At 40.2% G+C, this 20,947-nt stretch overlaps 1 long non-coding RNA gene across 1 annotated transcript in view; it reads right to left on the bottom strand.

The window, feature by feature from the left end:
• The window catches only part of LOC135212310 (uncharacterized), a 61,144-nt gene extending 54,264 nt beyond the window's left edge, over positions 1 to 6,880 (bottom strand). Inside the window, exon 1 of the long non-coding RNA XR_010313858.1 lies at positions 6,800 to 6,880. This is a non-coding gene — a long non-coding RNA (uncharacterized LOC135212310). The remainder of the gene's footprint in view (positions 1 to 6,799) is intronic.
• Between the last annotated feature and the right edge of the window lie 14,067 nt (positions 6,881 to 20,947).

Genomic DNA, 20,947 nt, shown 5'->3' with positions numbered 1-20,947 from the left:
TCCCTGAAGGGGATCAAGTATCCTTTTTTCAGGATAGAGAGGGACCAGGAGTCCGCTCCCTTCTGCGCCCAGACTTTGGCAAAGTGGAGAGAAGCCTGGCGCCTACTTTCGTCTGGAGGACTTCCTGCTCATCTAGACTTCCCACGAAGGACTTCTAGATGGTCTACTCCTCTCTCTGGTCTGCGACCTCTAAGAGGGGCTCTAGAAGAGGAGGCACCTCGAAAGGGCTGAACAAAAGAGGGTCTCTCTTTTTTCTCTATAGGCACTGCCGGCCTAAAACTTCTTGGCTGAGTGCGTGAGGAGATCCTGAGTTGCCTTCTCCGTAAGAGATTTAGAAACCTCTCTAACAGTCTCTTGTGGAAAAAGGTGCGGGGATAACGGTGCAAAAAAGAAGAGATGTCCTTTGCAAAGGTGATACTGCTCTGCTAAGAAGAGCTAAAGACAGATCTCTTCTTTAATACTCCCGTTCCAAAAAGAGAGGCAACTTCCACAGAACCGTCCATGACCGCTCTGTCCAGGCAAGCCAGGACGCTCGAAAGTTCCTCCATGGAAACAAAGTCAGTGTCCTGAGCTCTCTTCGCTAACGCTCCCAAAGCCCAGTCCATAAAGTTGAAGACTTCTAGGGTTTTAAAGAGGCCTTTAGAAGGTGGTCTAGCTCACACATGCCCCAAGTCGCCTTAGCAGACAGCAACGACTTCCTCCTAGACGAGTCCACTAAGGAAGCAAAATCCGCATCTGCGGAAGAAGGCAGACCTAACCCCATAGTTCTTTGGTCTCGTACCACCTTCCTGGTTTTGCCTGTTAACGTGGAAGGAGGGCAGGAAAAAACTGTCTTGCCCGCTTCCCTTCTGGAAGTCAACCACTCTGAAAACGTCTTTAATGCCTTTTTCATACAAAGAGCGGGGCGCATCTTGACGAAGGAAGACGACTTGAGAGCTTTAGTGCTGGACATCAACGATCCTGGTGAAGGAGGGTCCGCAGGATGAAGGGAGTCTCCGAACTCCTTTAGCAGCAAAAGAGAAAGTCTCTTGTAGTCAGAAACTGCTACATCTACTGGCTCTTCGTTCTTCCGATACCTGGTCCAACTGATCCACAGAAGGAGATCGTTTTGGAGTGATCTGGCTTCTTCCCGGGAGAAGAACTCCTTTCCCGAGAAGGGAGCGCCGCGGACATTAGCACTTCTATACGAAGAGTGAGGCTCCTGCCTGTCGGAAAAAACACTCTTGCGCCTACTAGACTCTTGTGTCTAGGTTCGTCAGGTTCGTGGCGCTTGCTAGGCTCCATGGGCGTCCTGATTCAGGGCGCTTGAAAAGATCCCCCAGCGTCCTGATTCCTGACGCTTAACAGGCTCTTGGCGCCCTAACACTTGACGCCTAACGTACTCCTGGCGCCCTGCCTGCCTTCTGGCGTCCTAACTCCTGGCGCCCTGACTCCTGGCGCCCTGACTCCTGGCGCCCTGACTCCTGGCGCCCTGACTCCTGGCGCCCCTGGCTCATAGCGTCCTGATTCCTGCCTTCTAGCGAATCCTGACGTCCTGAATCCTGTGTTCTAAGAGGCTCTTGACGCCCTTTCTTGCGTCTTGCTGCCTCTATGCGCCTGTCTGGCTCCTGGTCCTGCAGACCCAAGGGATCCTGATACCTAAATCTGGTTTTTCCCTTTTCCGGTTCCGTTGCACCTAAACCGATCGAGACTTCTGCTCGATTCGCGGCGTCTCAGAGGGCGCTTCGGGGAAGACAGCCTATAGGGCGAAAGGGCTCTTCTCTCAGGAGAACAACTATCAGACGAGTCTCTCGACGAAAGCGAAAATAAACGCCCTGGAGATCGTGAGGGTTCTCTCCTATACGAAGCGGGGCGCTTAGCGGAACTCTTAACAGGGAGCGAGACATCCTTCCTCCTTGTAGAGTCCTTAGCAAAAGAGCCTACGAGAGAAGCTAACTGCTCTTGCAGATTAACCAAAAACTTCTTCGTAGGATCCTGAAGAGAAGGCTCCTCTTGTCTAGTCTTCTTAGGTCCCGGAAGGCCAATCCTCGGGAAAACGCTCTGGGCTGGAGTCAGCCGCGTCTCCTTTAGGCGCCTTCAGGCTCTCTTCAAAGGGCGCGAAAGAGAGGCCGAACTCCATCCTCGTTTAGGAGAGGAAAGATCTGAGGCCGAAAAACACTCCTTTAGGACGCCTTTTCTGCGGCAATCCGAGGCAGCCTAGGACTTAACAACAGGATCTGCCGAAAGGGACGCCTGACCGTTGGGGATGTTCTGCATCCTCCCTGCGGCTTTCGACATTCCTCCTCCCTGGTCCTGGGAGTTTGGAAGCGGTCTAGGCCTAGGAGCAATGAGGAAACCGGTCAGATGCCCCCTCCACTGCACTGGGACACTGCACAAGTCACTATCACCACTCTTACCTTGGTTTAGAGCTCGTAGCTGAGCTTGAAGTTTCTTAATTGAAGCTTTTTACATTTTCCCTCTCTGACGAAGAATCTTTGGATTCAGAACAGGGAGAAGCAGCTGAGGCTAAGGGAAAATTGTTAGAAGGAGAGTTAATTTCTTGTTCTAAGGAGCAAGATCTACTAGATGACCTAGCTGAAGCCTTTCTCACTCTATCTCTCTCAAGCTTCCTAACATATGATGATAATTCCTTCCATTCAAGCTCCGTAAGGTTCTCGCATTCAACACAGGTGTAATAAAAGACTATTCATTCTCCCTGCATTTAGCGCAAATACTATGAGGATCTAATGCCGATTTAGGCAGCCTAACCTTACAATCTTCCCTACTGCAAACTCTAAACATAGGTGAAGCCTTAGCGTCAGACATCGTGAAAGAGTAGTCAAACCAAAGTCGAAAAACAGTCCACAATGAAGCGATGGCAATGCCAAGCCAGAGAAAAAACAGAATACGTCACCAAAAAACCAATCCAAATTCTCGGCAAACGAGTTGAAATCCAAGATGGAGGAACGAACAATAGGTGTTGTCGTTCAACGACAGAGAAATTATGGCTTAGAAAAACGGGAATAGTTCCAGACCCCGCCACCCAGCGGTCGGGAATGGTGGATCACCTGACCTACCTGTCGCGTGTGCCGCGGAGTTTTGAAATTCCTGTCGGGAACGACCGAGTCTATAGCTAAGTATATATCTGCTGGGTAAGTTACTTGTACAAAAATTGTAATCATAGTTGACACAATATCAAAACAGATCAGAAATATAATCAGTAACAAATACTTAGCATATTTTCTGAAAAATGTTTATGTAAATTTACCGAGAACAAAAATTTAGTAACTTTCTTAGTTGTACACGTTTTTTCTATTTCTTTGGACTTTTCTTTGAAAAATTAAAAAATTTACAAAATGACGTCATGTGAAACAGAAACGCAGTACATTCTCCCTTCAAGTCAGAAGCAGAACTGAAGTCCTGAGACCCCAGACTCATGATATTTGCCAGTGTAAAAGATGCCATTAGTGAATTTATGGGCTATAGAAGATTTGGCACCTCTTTCCCACCCGATTCTTTCAAAATCAATGGCGTGTAATGTTGTTTATCTACAGGATCAATCCGTCCACCACTCCAAACCTATTACTCCTCCTCTTGAGGAGCAATCCATCCATTAAGGGTTAAACAAAAACCCATGTTTACATACACCTGAGTAGCTACCTAACACATGACTTCTTGCCATGTTGTGAGAGCTCTTCAATGATCTTTTTGTTTACTTTGTAACCTTCTTTCCAACTGTATTTCATTTGTGCTCCCCCGATGCCTGAATAAAGAACACGCAATTTCCTGTGATATTTACTTATATAACGAAGTCACGTCGTGCATCTACAGTGATTATTTATGCATATGTTTACATATAACATTGTGGTGGAGTCCGGGAAACAAACATTTATGCTTAAGACTTTGCGCCATACAATTTGAAAGAATTTTGTGGGAAAAGTGCTCAGATCACTTCTTACCCCAACTCTAATAGCTAGTTGGTACAGCAGAGAAGGATCAGTTTGCCTCGAGATGTCGTAGGGGAATGGTGTCCAAAACTCCCATCCAGTGACATCTCGTAAATATTTCACAATAAATATAGTACTCAGAATTTTTTACTACTTTTAGCTCTCATGATACTGTGTGAGCTGTAATTATAATTTTTTTAAATATAGAAAAAAAACTCTTATACATTGGTAAAATTAGCATATTTTCGCAATGGGTGAGATTTTTTTTTTTTTTTTTTTAATTGGCCATCCTTAAATTTTGCCTGGTCTACGGGTATGCTTATTATATATTTAGCCTGGACTATGAGGGTTATCTATGGTACCTTGTTACTAAGTTTCAACAACCAATTCAAGCTCACACTGAAGAATGCTCATACATAAAAGGCATTAATTTGTATTCCACTCAAACAATTTTGAGCTTTGTATAATAGAAATTACACCAATTTACATTAATCAAAACAATAGTTTTACTGTCAAACCATTTTTCCACTTCTATCCACTTGAAATGAATGTATGCAGGTTCTGAGAATGACCAACCTACTAACAGTTATCGAAGGTCAAGTTATGATGAATCCTTGTATTTCACACTATGATTTATGGTGTTATTTGGTTAGGTTAGGTGGAAGGGGATCAATGTCCCAACTGATGTCAGTCTAGGAGGCATTTATTTACTTTACTACTACAATTCCAATTTCCTACTCTGGTGCACAATTACTGTTTGACTTTAGGGGAATGTGATGGGTTTTAGGGGTTCCTCATATTTCTATACATGCTACTTGATAAATAAATGGGAGCAAATGCAGAGTGAGGGGTCAGGGTTACTAGGGTAAACAACCGCAGACGATCCATCATCATCGGGCTGGCCAGGCCTTATTCACTCTATATTTAATTGGTGAAACAAGAATACAACTACAACTTCAAGCATACCATTCACAAGATTGAAGTTTCATCAACATAATGTGATATATGAAAGCCCCATATAAACTAAAATAAACATGTGAGCTCTTCGTAAAATATGTTTTCAAGGCAGTTTTGAAATCCAATATGGCGGCAATTGCATGACTGGCCATTCTAACCACAGACAATCCACCATCTTTCCCAGCACTCGTTTGAACAATGTTAGCGTATATATGTAACGTTTATTGATCTTACTCAAAATTGCAGTTGTAATCAGCACAATAAAATAAAATTTTGTTGTCTATATTAGTGAAAGTATGAAACTTTTTATTCCTGGGGTCATGGTTTGAACTGAATTCATTTTTACCTTGTAATCGGTGGTTTTATCCTTACTGCCATCACAACTGAAACTCCACAGTGCTTATTTGATTGTAATTATCCATGTTTTGGTCTTAATTCACTCCAAATTGCACTTGAACCACATTGCTGTTCCTGGTTCCTAAGCACTCACTCCACAAACACAGTTACAAGCAGCAGACGACTACACTGTTTATGAGGTTTATTCCCTTAATTGTTTACTTTACTCATTATTTAGTTCAACTTTACTTTGTTACTTCAAAATTTTTATTTAATTCATGTCCATCATCCCTTTTTTGCAACCAAATTAACCTAGAAAAATTACAAATATTTCTGATGTACGTACGAGCAGACGACGCACGTTGCCAATCTGGTGGAGCTTCACACAGACGCCGATGCATTTACAAACTGTTTCCATGAATTCTAGTTGTCACAGTAATGCAGTAAGGATAAAATTCCTGTAATATGTGTATAGGCTATACTACAAACATACGAAAATTTCACTTATTTCCCCGCCTTTGTGTAAATCTTATACCCAGTTTGGAGGGTAAACACATACCAATTGACAATATACATATAAACAATTGAAGAGCGCAAAACGCCGCAAATCATGCCGTAGTCCCCTTGAATAAGTACGAATAAGTACTGGTTAGAGGTCGGGTTTACGATTGTTGTGATGAAAGTGCCCTAGCGTCTATGGGTGGTGTGCGGATTTAGCACAGGAAATAGGAAGTTTGTTGACACAAGCAACTCCCCAAACATCGAGATGGTGTCAATCTTCGAAAATTTTTTAATTGTAAGTAAAAATTTCAAAAGCGTTTTCGGGTAGTGTGCACTGCGTTGGCCACACTTTTCATTACCCTCTGTTTAAATCTTAAAATATGGCCTTAACTTCTAACTTTGAAGAAAATACTACTTACTTCGAAAGGAGAGTAGAGGTCTTTAGCTCCTGTTATCACCACCAACAACTCATGACTGATGACCATCTCCGGTGTCAGGACGTGTTAAAGTACTTTTTCAGAGAGTGGCCAAAACCGTGGTAGTCGGCGAGTTGGCCAGTCCACTCGATTGTATACCCTATAGCCTAGAAGGTATATTTAGAGGATAGATGACCTAACCAGGCTTCCTTTTACCTAACCTAACCTTTTTTTTTTTTACACTAGTAAATGTTAAGCAGACCTTGTTTTGCAGAATTACTATTAGCCTTTTGGCACTGAACAATCTAGCACATCCCTCCCTTGGGGTTACAAGAAACAATACCACTGACTTACACCCCTACCCTAATAACCTAAAGGCCAAATCCCCCAAAAATCTAAATTTAGTAAAATATATGGATGATTTCGACAACCGGACTGGGACCATCCCAAACTAGGTTATAGGTTACTAATTAAAGTTGAGAGGGGCAGCCTTAGGCCTTGTCGAATAACTAGTTTCCATGAATTTATCGCAGCTGGGCTTGGCTACTCTGGCCTGGTTTAACGATTGGCTTTTCATCTGGCATGCATTAACCTGGAACTTATTATCTAAATTTCAAGAAAATGTTGTTAAGACAGGGCAACAAATAAAATCTAAAACATTACCGGCGTGACCATTGGCTTATTTCGCAGATTTTACACTGGCTCTGTTTACTGTTCACAATAGTTCTTCTGAAAGTTGCAAAGAAACTGTAATCTTTGTAACAGCTCCTCTCTGAATCTAGGTCCATTGACCTAATAAATGTTGTTTTTTTTGCCCTCCATTATATATATATATATATATATATATATATATATATATATATATATATATATATATATATATATGATTATATATAGTGTGTGTGTGTGAATAACGATCACGAAATATATAAAACTATGCTATATATAGATAAGGTAATGCCACGGGGGAAATGAAAAGACGAGAACTGCCTCTCGTCTTTTCATTTTCTAACGTGGCATTACCTAGATATATATATATATATATATATATATATATATATATATATATATATATATATTTGTGTGTGTGTGTGTGTGTGTGTGTGTGTGTGTGTGAATAACTTGATCACGAAATATATAAAACTATGCTTTATATAGATAAGGTAATGCCACGGGGGAAATGAAAAGACGAGAACTGCTCTCGTCTTTTCATTTTCTAACGTGGCATTACCTAGAAATAAATATATATATATATATATATATATTATATATATATATATATATATTTCTAGGTAATGCCACGTTAGAAAATGAAAAGACGAGAGGCAGTTCTCGTCTTTTCATTTCCCCCGTGGCATTACCTTATCTATATAAAGCATAGTTTTATATATTTCGTGATCAAGTTATTCACACACACACACACACACACACACACACACACACATATATATATATATATATATATATATATATATATATATATATATATATATATAATCTATATAATTACTGAACCCTCCAATAACAATAAATCAACACTATTATGACTCATTCATTAAATTGCACAAGCGGGAGCTTGTGCAATTTTGCGTTCTGTAAACCGAACACTGGGAGGGTATCTCTGTACAATTAAGTTACAACAATCTGTCGATTCATATTCATATCGACCATCTTTTCGTCTTGTCACTCACCCTCTAGACGAAAATACATCTAATAACTATTTTGAGAGAGAGAGAGAGAGAGAGAGAGAGAGAGAGAGAGAGAGAGAGAGAGAGAGAGAGAGAGAGAGAGAGAGCTATAACCTCTTACTTCTCGGTTATTTCTGAATGATTTTATTTACTGGCGTTTATCATAATTTTCACTGCATAAAAATACCAAAAAAATAATTACACTATCGCTCTGTCCCGTACTCGGATGCGTAATACTAAATTATTGATTATTATTATTATTATTATTATTATTATTATTATTATTATTATTATTATTATTATTATTATTAATTTGGCGGTATATGAATACTGTTTCCAACCATTTCATTTAATTCTTTGCAGTGTACAAGGTTTATTTGGGTGTACGCAAGTTTATTAATGTGTATTTAGCACTATGTGTAATTAATATGTACGAAAAAAATATACTATGTGCCTAGATGACCCGTTTGGTTCTTGACAACATTCCACATGAAAATGACCATGAAGAAATGGTTCAAGGTCAGACCAAGATGAACGTGGAAGCTGTAGGGATAGACAACCAAAAGGACAATAAGGAGGAGGTAAGTGATATAGGAATGGATCTAGGATGGCATGGTACAGAGATAGCAGTTGTTGTGACCAGAGCAAATATTTACTTCAAGTCACTAGCAGTAGCCTTAATCAGCATCACACATGTAGGAACAGAGCAGCTAAAAGAAGCCCAGAAGGATCACTGTCTGCCCCCGCCGAGGACTGGGCGAGAGCAAGATTGATGTTGAATACACGACCAAGGCAAAGGAACATTTACCGTAAAATTTACTAATGACATTATATGGCGTTTTTCAGGGCACGGTGACTGGAGAAGTGTAGCAAATCCTATTGCCAGAGATATATCATACTGAAGTAATGAATGTGGCCCATGAAATCACTGTCAAGAGATAACCTTGGAGCTAAGATTGTAGACTATTAACTGCAATTTCCATTGACCAGGAGTGGTTGTAGATGTCACCAGATATTGCAGGTCCCACGACATTTGACAGAAGACTAACCCACAAGGTCATATATAGCACACTACCACTCAGGAAGTTGCCACTAATGGAAGGAGCATTGAAGAGAGCAGTAGACACGACTGGCTGGACTAATATTGTCACCATCCCAGAAAAGCAACAGTACGTACATCCTCTGGTAGGCTTTACTACAAGATACCCAGAGGCAGTGGCATTCCTTGAAGTAAAAACCGAATGGGTATCAGAAGAATTACTAAAAAGGTTTTCAGCAGGGTTGGATTCCCCAAAGAAATACTCAACTGTCCGAGGTTCAGTTTACTTCACAATGGTGGAGGTAGTAATTAAGGCATCTGGTAAGTACCGAGTAACTGTTCACAATGGCTGACATAACCCCAGATATAATGGAATGTATGACAGGTTTGCGGAAGTCTACTTGAAGAAATGCCAGGAGAGATCACAGGGTGTGCAGCACAATTCCTTCACTCCCATCCCATCTTGTTCACTTATTGAGAAGTACCCGAGCCCAGCACCAGATTTTCACCGTTCCCGCCATTGTATGGAATGCTCTGCAAACGCAAGTAATTATGTAATAGAAACTGCATTGATAAGTGTGCAATACATACCAGCATATGTTAGGAATGAGGAATAACCTGGCAAGAGAGTTTGCTGCACAGGGATATCCAAAGCATCATTACAGCAAGAGGATCAGAGACAATCAATTCAGGATGGGACATCGAAGAGGGCCGCACGACAGCACAGAAGTTGGCAGACAACTGAAGACTAAAGGTAAACATCTTGATTGGCAACAATGAGCAGGAAATGATTGAATGACAGCAGTTGTCATCGAAGAGAGGTCAATAGTGCAGTCATAACAGAGGAAGGAAGAAGCCAGTGGGGACCACGTAATGTCGGAACTGAAAATTACGGAGAATTCTGTCCGGCTGCAAAAAATCTGTACATTATTTAATGCACTAGATCTGTCCGGCTGCAAAAAATCTGTACATTATTTAATGCATAAGATCTGTCCGGCTGCAAAAAATCTGTACATCATTATTTAATGCATTAGAATTGTTGTTGTTGTATTAAGTTCGTGTTGGCACGGGCCTTTCCCTTGTTCGGCCCGTAGGTGATCGTAAAAGATTCTATAAATGCTTTATTAGGGTTGTGAAGTTGACAATACTTTTAGTTGTAGAGATAGGAGTGAACAGGGGAAGGATGGTAGTAGCAGTAAAAGAGGGCCATTATGTCATAATGAAGTAGAAGTTTGAAAAATGTAAGGCTTTCGAATATTAGATAAACTGCAGATGGGGTTGTCCAACCCTTTACTCCCTTGGGTCCCTACGGAAGGATTTTGGTGGCAGGTAAAGTTTAGAAGAATGATAGTGGATGATGTGGGTAGAGCCTTACAGTGAGGGTATGAGAGATCATGAGGGTGAACGATGTCACTTTAGCTTTATTACCTTGGTGGAGGTAGGTTGAAGAGCATCTGGGCATGCTCTTCTAAATTCCCTATGATTGTTTTTGCGACTGTGGCAGCTGCATGCATTTGTTTGTTTGTGTGGTGTTTTTACGTTGCATGGAACCAGTGTTTATTCAGCTACGGGACCAACGGCTTTACGTGACTTCCGAACCACGTCGAGAGTGAACTTCTATCACCAGAAATACACATCTCTCACTCCTCAATGGAATGGCCGGGAATCGAACCCACGACCACCGAGGTTAGAAGCAAATACCAAACCAACCACGCCACTGATTCGCTCTGCATGCATTTGAAGTCCTCTGTGTAAACAAATTAGTTACCTAGTCCAAAACTGCATAATCCATAATTTGTTATACTTTTAATTACAGAGTAATAAAGGACTTTCGTTAAATTTCATGGTTTGATCATCTAAATAATAATTACAAATATTAACAAATTTACAACCATTCAAAACGTAAAATTTTGACAGGCTCCATGACTGCAACCGGATTGTACCTATCTCCGTATTCTCTCTCTCATTCTTTCCATCTCTACCACTTTGATGAATTTTTACTTGGATTGTTCTACGTTTTATCCGTGTTTCCCTGTAACAGACTGTCTACTTTTTAATTATTTCGCACTTCTCCCTCCTTTCCATCAGATTCTAACGAGTTTTTTTTAATGCCTTTTTTTTCAGTTTGCGCTTTCAGTAACTGTCAGCATTTTGCAGTTGAAAGGTGTTGCTCTGTATCCTGCTCGTCCTGACATAACAGCGATTACATCTTAAGTTTTGACTAATTCTGTGCACGCACACATATGTTCCACGGTTCTGGCATGTTTATCCCGTTTCCCTTATCAACGTCGCTTTTCTTTAATTCACTAAGGTGGTCTTAATGTAGGTACCAAGCCAATTAGCCAAAAATAACCATTCGAAAATCTCTTCTTAAGACTAGCTATTTGGTATTAAACTTTCGCAGAGATTGCTGTGTGCTAGTTAATAAAAACTATTTTCTTGTATAAAATTCTGAACTAAAAATATATGACATGTAATACAAAGAAGTACTGCACTCACCAACTTGAAAAATAGCTCTAAATGAAATACCATCATCTGAATTAGAGCATTTCATGCATACTGCAACGTCCTATTACGTCAGAGCATATTATAAAAAAAAGCAGCTCACATTATGTGCTGCCAATATATCCTGCTTTCCTTTGGAAGGCAATGTATTACAGACTATTAGATTAACACTGTGTTAGACTAAACCTATTCAGAACTTTATTACTGAATGAAATAGATTGTGGCATTTGAGGCTGTATCTGTAATAAGCAAAATGTTTCCTACGTCACTTTGCTCTTAAAGATCTACGAAGCCTCTGGAAATTGAGCAATGAACCATCAACTAGAAGTTAAGCTCTGAAGGAAGCTTCCCATAATCTACCAACATACTTTCATTTGAATACCAGCACCTCTTGAGGTTATCCAGTGTTTCAATTCTATGTGGAGAGTTATGGAGGAGTTATGGAGTTCCATTTGACGTCTGTGAGAGAGAGAGAGAGAGAGAGAGAGAGAGAGAGAGAGAGAGAGAGAGAGAGAGAGAGAGAGAGAGGGGGCGTAATTGCTGGATGGGTAGTTAACGATTGGATTGGCTGTTGGTGAGTTCTGGGTTGTCTGCTGGTGCTGTTAGTTGTTGGAGTTCTGTGTTTTGAGGTAGTCTTTGGTCAGAAGCTGTGATAGTCAGTAGTGTCGGGAGCAGTTGGTTGAAGGCATTGATATTCAGTTGAGTTGTGTGTTTTTGTTTGTTATTTAATTGTTGTTAAGGGTTGTTTGCTTAGAGTTGTTGTGCCTGTGCTGTTGTGATTTTTTGTGTTGTTTGTGCAATGGTCTTTTGTTGTGTTGTTGAGTTCTTGTTGTTATGTGTGAGGTTGTGGTTGTGTTCCTTGGTTGTTTGTGGTGTTGTTAGGTTGTGGTTGTGTTCCTTGGTTGTTTGCTGTGTTGTTGAGTTGTGGTTGTGTTCCTTGGTTGTTGTGTTGTTGTAGTCCTTGGTTGTTGTGTTGTTGTTGAGTTGTGGTTCTTAGTTTTGTCTTGTGGTTTTTGCAGGAAATGATGAAGGGATTCATGGGAGAGGGAGCTGTAGGAGGTAGGCCTACTGGGTCTTGTGACGGGCCAGGAGTGGTAAAGGAAGTGAAAGCGAGTGGATGAGAGTACGAGTGATGAAGGTGATTTGATTGTGATAGGTAAGGGAAAGAAACGGAAGACACAGGATAAGGATAAACCTGAGGACAAGAATAAGAAGGGGGCTGAGGAAAAGAAGACTAAGGGAAAGAAGGTTGGTAAGGGTGATTGACAGGATGAGACTAGGACTGAATACATTGGGGAAAGGGCTGAGAGTGATTTGGATAGCGGTGGGTGGAAACGGGTAGGTAGAAAGAAGGGTAAGAAGAGTGTAGTCAAGAGTATGGACGTGAGTATGGAAGTGGATTCGCTGTATTCGGAAGGGGGAAAGAAGGGTCAGAATGGAAGTAGCGAGAGTGAGAGTGAGCAGGAAGTAGGAAAGGCTGTGTATATGAGAGGTACCCTGATGTGCACAATACAAGGAATATGGTAGTAGGGACATATGGCACTTTTTTAAGGAATATGAGAAGTATTGTGAGGCAAAGTATGGGGATAACAAGAGAGTCTGGGGAAGAGTGTTAGGTAGCCTTTTGACGGGATTTTTGTTGAGTATGTATGGGGGTAATGATGAATGTAGGGAATGTGTCATAAGAGTGTGTGAAAGCCAGGATTGTAGAACAGGCAAAGAGGATAAAGAGTTGTGTTAGATATAGGAGAAATCAAGATTTTGAAGAGGCAAGAATGAATGTTGGTGAGTCGTTGTCGATGTATGTGTGCAGGATGGAAACATTAGCTAGGAAAAAGTTTGGGGACGAAGGGATGAGTGTAAGGAGTTAGTGCGAAAGCTGTTGGCGACTGTACCAGAGAATGTATATGAGTTTATAAATCTGAAACGTAAGGCGAAAATGCGATGGACGAATGAAAGGTTGATGTGGAATGACATTTTGGAAATAGTAGAAGATTACGAGTTAGATAGGTGTATGAAAGAGAGTAGGAGTGTTAGTGTTAGGACTGAAGTAGCTGAGGTTGTACCAGAGTTTAAAAGCTATAGAGAGGCAGTTTTGGAAGGGCCGAGGCGAATGGCAGAGCGAGTGGTAGATAGGAGCGTTAGGGCAAGTAACATGAGTGTAGTTAGCCCTAAAAGAGATGGGAGTGCGAGTGTTGGAAGAGTAGGGTCAGTTAGTTGTGAGCGAGAGCAGCAGTGTTATAGATGTGGTAAGCCAGGACACAGGAAGAATGAATGTCGGTGGGCGTTAGGAGCGTGCTTCAGGTGTAGGCAAACAGGGCATTTAGTGAGCGAATGTAAGAAAGATAGGGATATTAAATGTTATAGGTGTGGACAGTCAGGGCACATAGCTAGTAGATGTCGGGGTACCCGTATGAACGTGGTTTGCAGCGGTCACGTGGCTAGTGTGTGTAGGCATAAGAGGATGAGTCAGGCTGGGAAACCAGGAGTTAAGGGGATTCAGTTGGGTGGGTCCTCTGGTATGCAACAGTATGTTCGGGAGAATACTATGAGTGAGTGGTTGAGGGTGAATAAATGTGAGCCGAGTGTCAGTGAGCAGATGGGTCTGGAAGATAGGCAGTTGGTGTTGGTTGAGTATGGAAGAAAGCAAAAGAAGGTAAGGAACGGGAATGAAAGGGAGAAACGTGAGCTGCATGATAAAGGGTTTAGTGTTAGGGTAAAAATGGTGGATAAGGCATGTAATACAGATGACTTTGAGGGGAGGAATGATACATAAAGCGTGTGGGGGTTTGAATTGTCAGGGTTTGGTGAAGTTTCACCAGGAAGGGAATCAGGTGGTAAGGATGTAGTTGGCAGTATGAATGAGTCTCTTCGGGAGTTTGGCAGGAGTGTAAATGAGGTAAGTGATTTGGTGGCAGAGTTATGAGAGATATTTGGACAAGAGTTAGAAGGGGTAGATGAGACAGTGAATGGGATTTGGCAGGATGGTAGTGAGGGAGATGGTAATGGTAGTCTGACTGGAAGTGGTCTGGGAGAAGTTGATGGCGGTGTAACTTAGTGTAAGAGGGCCCTCAAACAAGATCCAGGGGGTCTGCATCCGAGCATCCGTGGGTGTTGTGGAAGGCTATTTAGTGTGGGTGTTGTGAGTGTAAGGAGACGTTGTCAAATGTAATGGGGGAAAAAATATGGAGTAGTTATGGAGTTCCATTTGACAACGTGAGAGAGAGAGAGAGAGAGAGAGAGAGAGAGAGAGAGAGAGAGGGCGTAATTGCTGGATGGGTAGTTAACGATTGGATTGGCTGTTGGTGAGTTCTGGGTTGTCTGCTGGTGCTGTTAGTTGTTGGAGTTCTGTGTTTTGAGGTAGTCTTTGGTCAGAAGCTGTGATAGTCAGTAGTGTCGGGAGCAGTTGGTAGAAGGCATTGATATTCAGCTGAGCTATGTGTTTTTGTTTGTTATTTAGTTGTTGTTAAGTTAGTGTTGTTTGCTAAGAGTTGTTGTGCCTGTGCTGTTATGATTTTTTGTGTTGTTTGTGCAGTGGCCTTTTGTTGAGTTTTTGTTGCTATGTGTGAGGTTGTGGTTGTGTTCCTTGGTTGTTTGCTGTGTTGTTAGGTTGTGTTCCTTGGTTGTTGAGTTGTGGTTGTGTTCCTTGGTTATTGTTGTGTTGTTGTAGCCCTTGGTTGTTGTGTTGTGGTTCTTAGTTTTGTCTTGTGGTTGGTGGTGTCTCAGTGACATGTGTTTGTGTTTTTTTTTTTTTATTTTGGGGTTGTTTAGGTCAATTGTCCTGCATATTCTGTAGTGTAAAGAGGAAAGTGTGATTGAAGGAGAGTTGGGTAGCAGGATTTATTAGGTTTATGTGGGCGGGATTTTGCCTGCTTGTATTTTAAGCATGTGATTCTGCCACAGAGTGAGATGTGAACATTTCACACCCATTATCCATAGTGCAATTTTGGTTTACACGTAACAGCCTGTAGTTTCAGTGGATGTTTGTGGTTAGCACCCCAAGAGGCAACTCCAAACCAAGTCCATATAGATTTGGCCTTAAGAACAAATAAATGAGATTTCAATGTGAGCTAACAACTGAGTGATAACCAAATTAATCTTACCTCTCTAATACAAGACTTTATTTCTTCATCATGAGTTATTCATAACAAACACTGTCAAAGTTAAATGTTAGAATCTGATAGTAAGGAAGAAAAAGCCAGATATATATAGATATATATATATATATATATATATATATATATATATATATATATATATATATAAATAAAGTCAGAATGATATAAAGATTAAGAATAAGAAATAGAATTAACGAACAATTGAAAGTTCAAATAAGATGTGGTGCTGCGATAGAGAGAGAGACTCCATTAAAATTCTTCCCATGTAAAATATTTGCTTTCCATTACTGTTTTTTATTTTTATTTACGTATATTATGATTTTTTGCTGGAATCTTTTGAATTTTGTAGGTGAGTATAGCAGCATGCTGCTACACTCCATTTGATGTATATCAATAAACTTTTTGAATTTGAATTTGAACTACACTTAATATAACCCCGTTAAATTAAGCAAGGTCTATGAAACATGTTATAGGGACATATTTTTACATTTTGAAATTTTGTAAGTATTTAATTTTATTATTTTAAAGTATAAAAACTTTGAGAGATAATGGCAATCCTTGCTTACTTCTAAATAGGAGCATAACACATTATGAATCATTGACTTGTGATACTTACTTCCCTCGTTGGACTCAAGTTTGACATCTAACAGGTGCCAATAGCGTGTCTCTTTTTGCAACGGAACTAAAATTTCTCAATAATTTTCAGTTCCGAAATTTAATAACTTTATTTAAAGTTCACTTCGATAACTAGTGACATATAACATTAACTGATAAATATAACGAAACAATGCCAAGTACGTTTAAAGGATTCTTCTCACGTGAATCTGCATAAATTTGACGGTACCAGAAGTGAATATTATCATTTGTTCCATTTACTGCTTGTAATTCTTATGTACTTGAAAAAAAAAATGGTTGGAGATGAAAGAAAAGATTTAGATTGCAGTAATGATCAAAGCATAGCATTAGATACCCGAGAGATATGCTGATGACACTTCTTATTAGCAAGACACCTCACGACTTATAAGTTGTTCAATAAACTGTGCGGGCTGAATACAGAACAACAGGTCACTGTTATATTTCCTTTCCATCGTATCCAAATTGCCAAAACAAGTTTCAACTACTAAAAGTTTTCACAGCATGGTTCATAACCATTGGATAGAGGACTAACACCCTCACAAAGAAAAAAATAAAAAATTTACAGCCAACTTTTACTGTCCCCATTTGCCCATCTGCTGATTTTTTTCCACCCCTACAATGTTCCTAGTCAACACCCATTCTCAGATTTCAAGTCCAAAAATCTTACTTGCCAATTCTAGCAACTCATTTCAGTAGCTGAACTCTAGTTTTCCTCCCTCTTGCCTAGCCGTTTATTTGCTGACCAGTCTACTCTCTTATGAAAGTTGTATCTGTGTTTGGTTAACTCGTCCTCTCCAGCAATTAGCAAGTACCAGTGGCGACGTTGTGTACATTCAGGAACATAAAAGTAATATATATATATATATATATATATATATATATATATATATATATATATATATATATATATATATATTAGGTCTATAGCGTCGTCAAAAAATACGAAAATGTTTTGATAATTCAACCTTTTGCAGTCGTTTTTAAAATAGAAATATACATTTTCCTTCACCAAAAGACATCCCAAGCACCCTACAAACAACTAATAACGACGCTAATATCTCCTGGCCGACGCAAAATTTACGTTTGTTACGCTAATTGGTAAACTTCAGTAAAATGAAGTCACCTTTACCGTTTAAGCTCGCTTAAATCTATCAGATATCAACTGAGACTCTCAGTTATGGGTCCGGTAGCGAACACAAAAGGACGTTATTACTGTATTAGGGAAAGGCAACGAATGCAATGTGCAATGTTTACGTTTTTACGTGGCTTACCCGTAACATGTCTCCAACGCAAACATTAGTTTAGAAATGAATGCAATGTTTACATTATTTACTCTTAATATATCTTGAACATAAGGTTGGCAACTAATGCACGTTTACATTATTCCCTACTTACTCATAAAATGTCTCGAACATAAGTATTAGTTCGGCAAAGAATGCAATCTTACATTATTACATTAACGTTATAGGGAGGGAGAGCGGTAAACTACGCTGACTGAATTCGTTACTGCATCAAAATAAGAAAAAACTCGAATCAGGCCCCTTATTAACAAAACAATAATATACTGTCCTGAAGTCTGAAAGCTTGAGGGCTACCCGTAATCCTTCACCAAAATCCTGTCTCTGACCGACGAATTTAAGAACACAGCTGCCATCAACAATTGGTGTTACCCGAATGTCGACAGAAATAGAATGAAGTGGTCTCACACTCACTGTCACTGGTCTACTAAATCTTCAAATCGTTACCCGCCGATTTTTGAATTTTCAAGCTGCTGAGGCAAGAAATCGTTAGCTAAGTAATTACTGGGTAACTTACTTATATAAAAACTTAAGTAATGCCTACAGTGAAAAACGAGATTCACTGACGACACTACCTTCCTACTGAGAATCCACATCCAGTCACAGTAGCCAGAAAAACCAACTTGTCTGCAGAGAGGACCCTCAAGAACTTGCAGTTACGGGCTGCTCTAGGAGCAAGAGCCCGTGCCAGCACAATGCTGGCTTAATCTCCAACAACAACAACTCAAGAATGGCATACAATTAGGTTCAGGCAGGACAGTGGGGTTGTTTCCATAAGATCATCCAGCTCACTGAGAACCGAACACTGCTGCAGGGGTTCTAAATGGAGGCAAGACCTCCGGAAGTTCAGATCCCCTGAAACATTGAATTGGATTCTCATGAAGATGCTGATACATAATAGCCTTGCGTTCTCTTCTTTTACTTAATGTTCTTTAGTTTCCTTAACAATACTTACAGAGTAAGAAACCTATCCTTATATTAGAACAAATTTACTGTGGATTACATATCTGAACCGTTTTCTGTAAATTTTACCCATAACTATGATTGGCAGTTCTTTATGTTTCACACGTGTTCTTGCTTGTGTATTAACTAGATCTCTGCAGTGTAAAAAGTACAATTCTTCCTTAAATTATAGGAATACCACTTAAGGTAGTACTGTAGCAGTGAAATTTACAAAGGTAAAGAAAAGATGAGGATGTAATTTGTAGGTTAGTTAATCCCAAGGTGCCTTTTTGGAAGGTCAGCTTCCTCCTGGAAATTAATTTTTTTTATTGTGAACCATTGTTTAGTAGCAACAGCAACAATAATTTGGTGATTTCCTAATAATACAGGCAGTCCCCAACTTCCACTGAAGTTTGGCTCGAAGCATGATGGAAGCCCAAAAACAACATAAGTAGGAACACCATAGTAAAAATAAAAAAATAAAGTTATGAACATGCAAACAGTGTATGCAACCCATGCAGGCAATTGCCCAGTCACCTACATGTTCAAAATCTACACAGTTCCAGTCTTTTGTTGCTTACAGTGCTGTACGACTGAAACGACGTAACTTTGAAACATCTGCAATCACTGAAAAGTGCCATAAGATTGAAACGATGTAAGTAGAGTTAAAAGTAACCTGGAGACTGTACTACATGAAAATTTTTCTGTGTGTAAAGGAGCTTTTTGTCATTTTACAGGAAAATTTGACCTGTTAGGCTAACTGAATTGTGACAAAGGCATGGAGCAAATTCACAGTTGTATCTTCCTACCAAATACTACTGTAATATTTTTGGTTTTATTGTTTGTAGCCAAAATTTGTTTGATCTTATGTGCAATGTTGTGTAGTAATGCATTTCATGTGCTTCAGGTGTGATTTTGCTCCTGATTTTGGTGCATTAGACAGTAATCTAGTACTATAGGATATGTTGTAATTTACATTTGGTATAAATAACATTAAAAAAAAGGCATTAGGGCAATGGCATAAACTACAAACCCTGACTGGAGAAGAACTTCCCCCACCTCCGCATTTGATTTTACAGCGCCCTAGGCTACATTGGCTCAAATGCGATGGGTTAGGATGCTACCCTGTATGAATTTACAGTGCCCTAGGTTATGTTAGATTAGATGTGGTATGTTAGGACACAATCTTATTTGAATTTACAGTGCCCTACACACTAGGATACGCGGCGCTGCAAGGGGGACCATAGCCCCCTGACGAGGTAAGGATGTTGAGCCCAAGGTGAGGAGTGATTCATTACATTTTTCGAATTCACTCCTCTGGTGTTTTCCCCAACCCTGAAAAATACACCTTCCCATTGTTGTCCCCCCAATAATTGTTAAGATCGGCATTTCCTTCAATGATCATTAATTATTAGTGTGGGTTTCCTCATATTTTTACATCACTCAATAATTTAGCACTTATTTTAGTGATCTTCTAAAGAAGAAAAAAAAAGTCACTATGTAGAGCTTTTCTGTAGAATTACCAGGGGTCCCCTGCTAATTAAGGATCTGGCCTGCTAGGTTAGGTATGGGTTCTATGTCCTAGATTAGGTTAGGGGGGGAAGAGGCCCAACCTTCACTATGGCTGGGTAATGGCACCTCCTAGTTTACCGTAAGTGGTGGGGGGGGGGGTCATGGGAGTGCCAAACCTCCCTTGCCAGACATGACAGAGGGCCCTAGGTTATGGTAGGGTAAAGTGATCTGTTTCCCCCCACCTAAATATCCCATTTTCCAACTGTGGTCCCCCTGAATTGTAGGAAATAAGTGTGGGGTCCACTATTTCTAACACTACTCATTTGCTAATGAAGCACGCCACAAACATTCAAAGCACACACTAAAACATAGGGAACTAATTTTCGAGCTTGAAATGGATTACTGATTTTAAGTAAAATTTTACCCTCTTCTGAAGTAAACGTGAAAGAAAGGCAATCACGTAAAAAAACTGTGGTAGAAAATCTATATCCTACTGTAGTTGTAACTTTACTTACTGATGCAAACGTGCTGTAAGAGTTCACTGCACCCCTTGGAGTTCGGCAACTACCCGGTAGAGTATGTAGTTTTAAAGTGCAAACATCCTTATTAGGATACCTAATTCACAGCTCCTCAAACTGAGGAATACGACCACAGCATGGTTCCCGCCTATCGCTGACTGGAATACTATTGACTACATTTTCTTTATGGTTTTATATTTGATATTTATAGTTTTTCGTTTATGATTTTACATTCATCCCCCCAGAGCCTGGTATAAGTAGTGAACACAGCGTCCATATTGCACACAGACTGGCAGTTACTGAACCATAGGGGCAAGGTAACAGTCTTCAGTTTTACCATGTGTTAGGGGGGTGGACCATGTACGATCAATGTGTACAACCCCAAAAAAAGTACATTATAACGCGTCCTGACATCGGAGATGGGCATCAGACGCGACTTGTTGTTGGTGAGAAACGGAGCTAAAGACCTCTACTCCGATGTCAGGACGCGTTATAATGTACTTTTCTTGGGGTTGTACACATTGATCGTACATGGTCCACCCCTGTACCATGCGA

This window comes from Macrobrachium nipponense, chromosome 40 (assembly GCF_015104395.2).
Source record: "Macrobrachium nipponense isolate FS-2020 chromosome 40, ASM1510439v2, whole genome shotgun sequence".
Taxonomy (NCBI): domain Eukaryota; kingdom Metazoa; phylum Arthropoda; class Malacostraca; order Decapoda; family Palaemonidae; genus Macrobrachium; species Macrobrachium nipponense.
The sequence above is the reverse complement of the archived record's forward strand: the minus strand, read 5'-3'. Positions and strand labels throughout refer to the sequence as shown.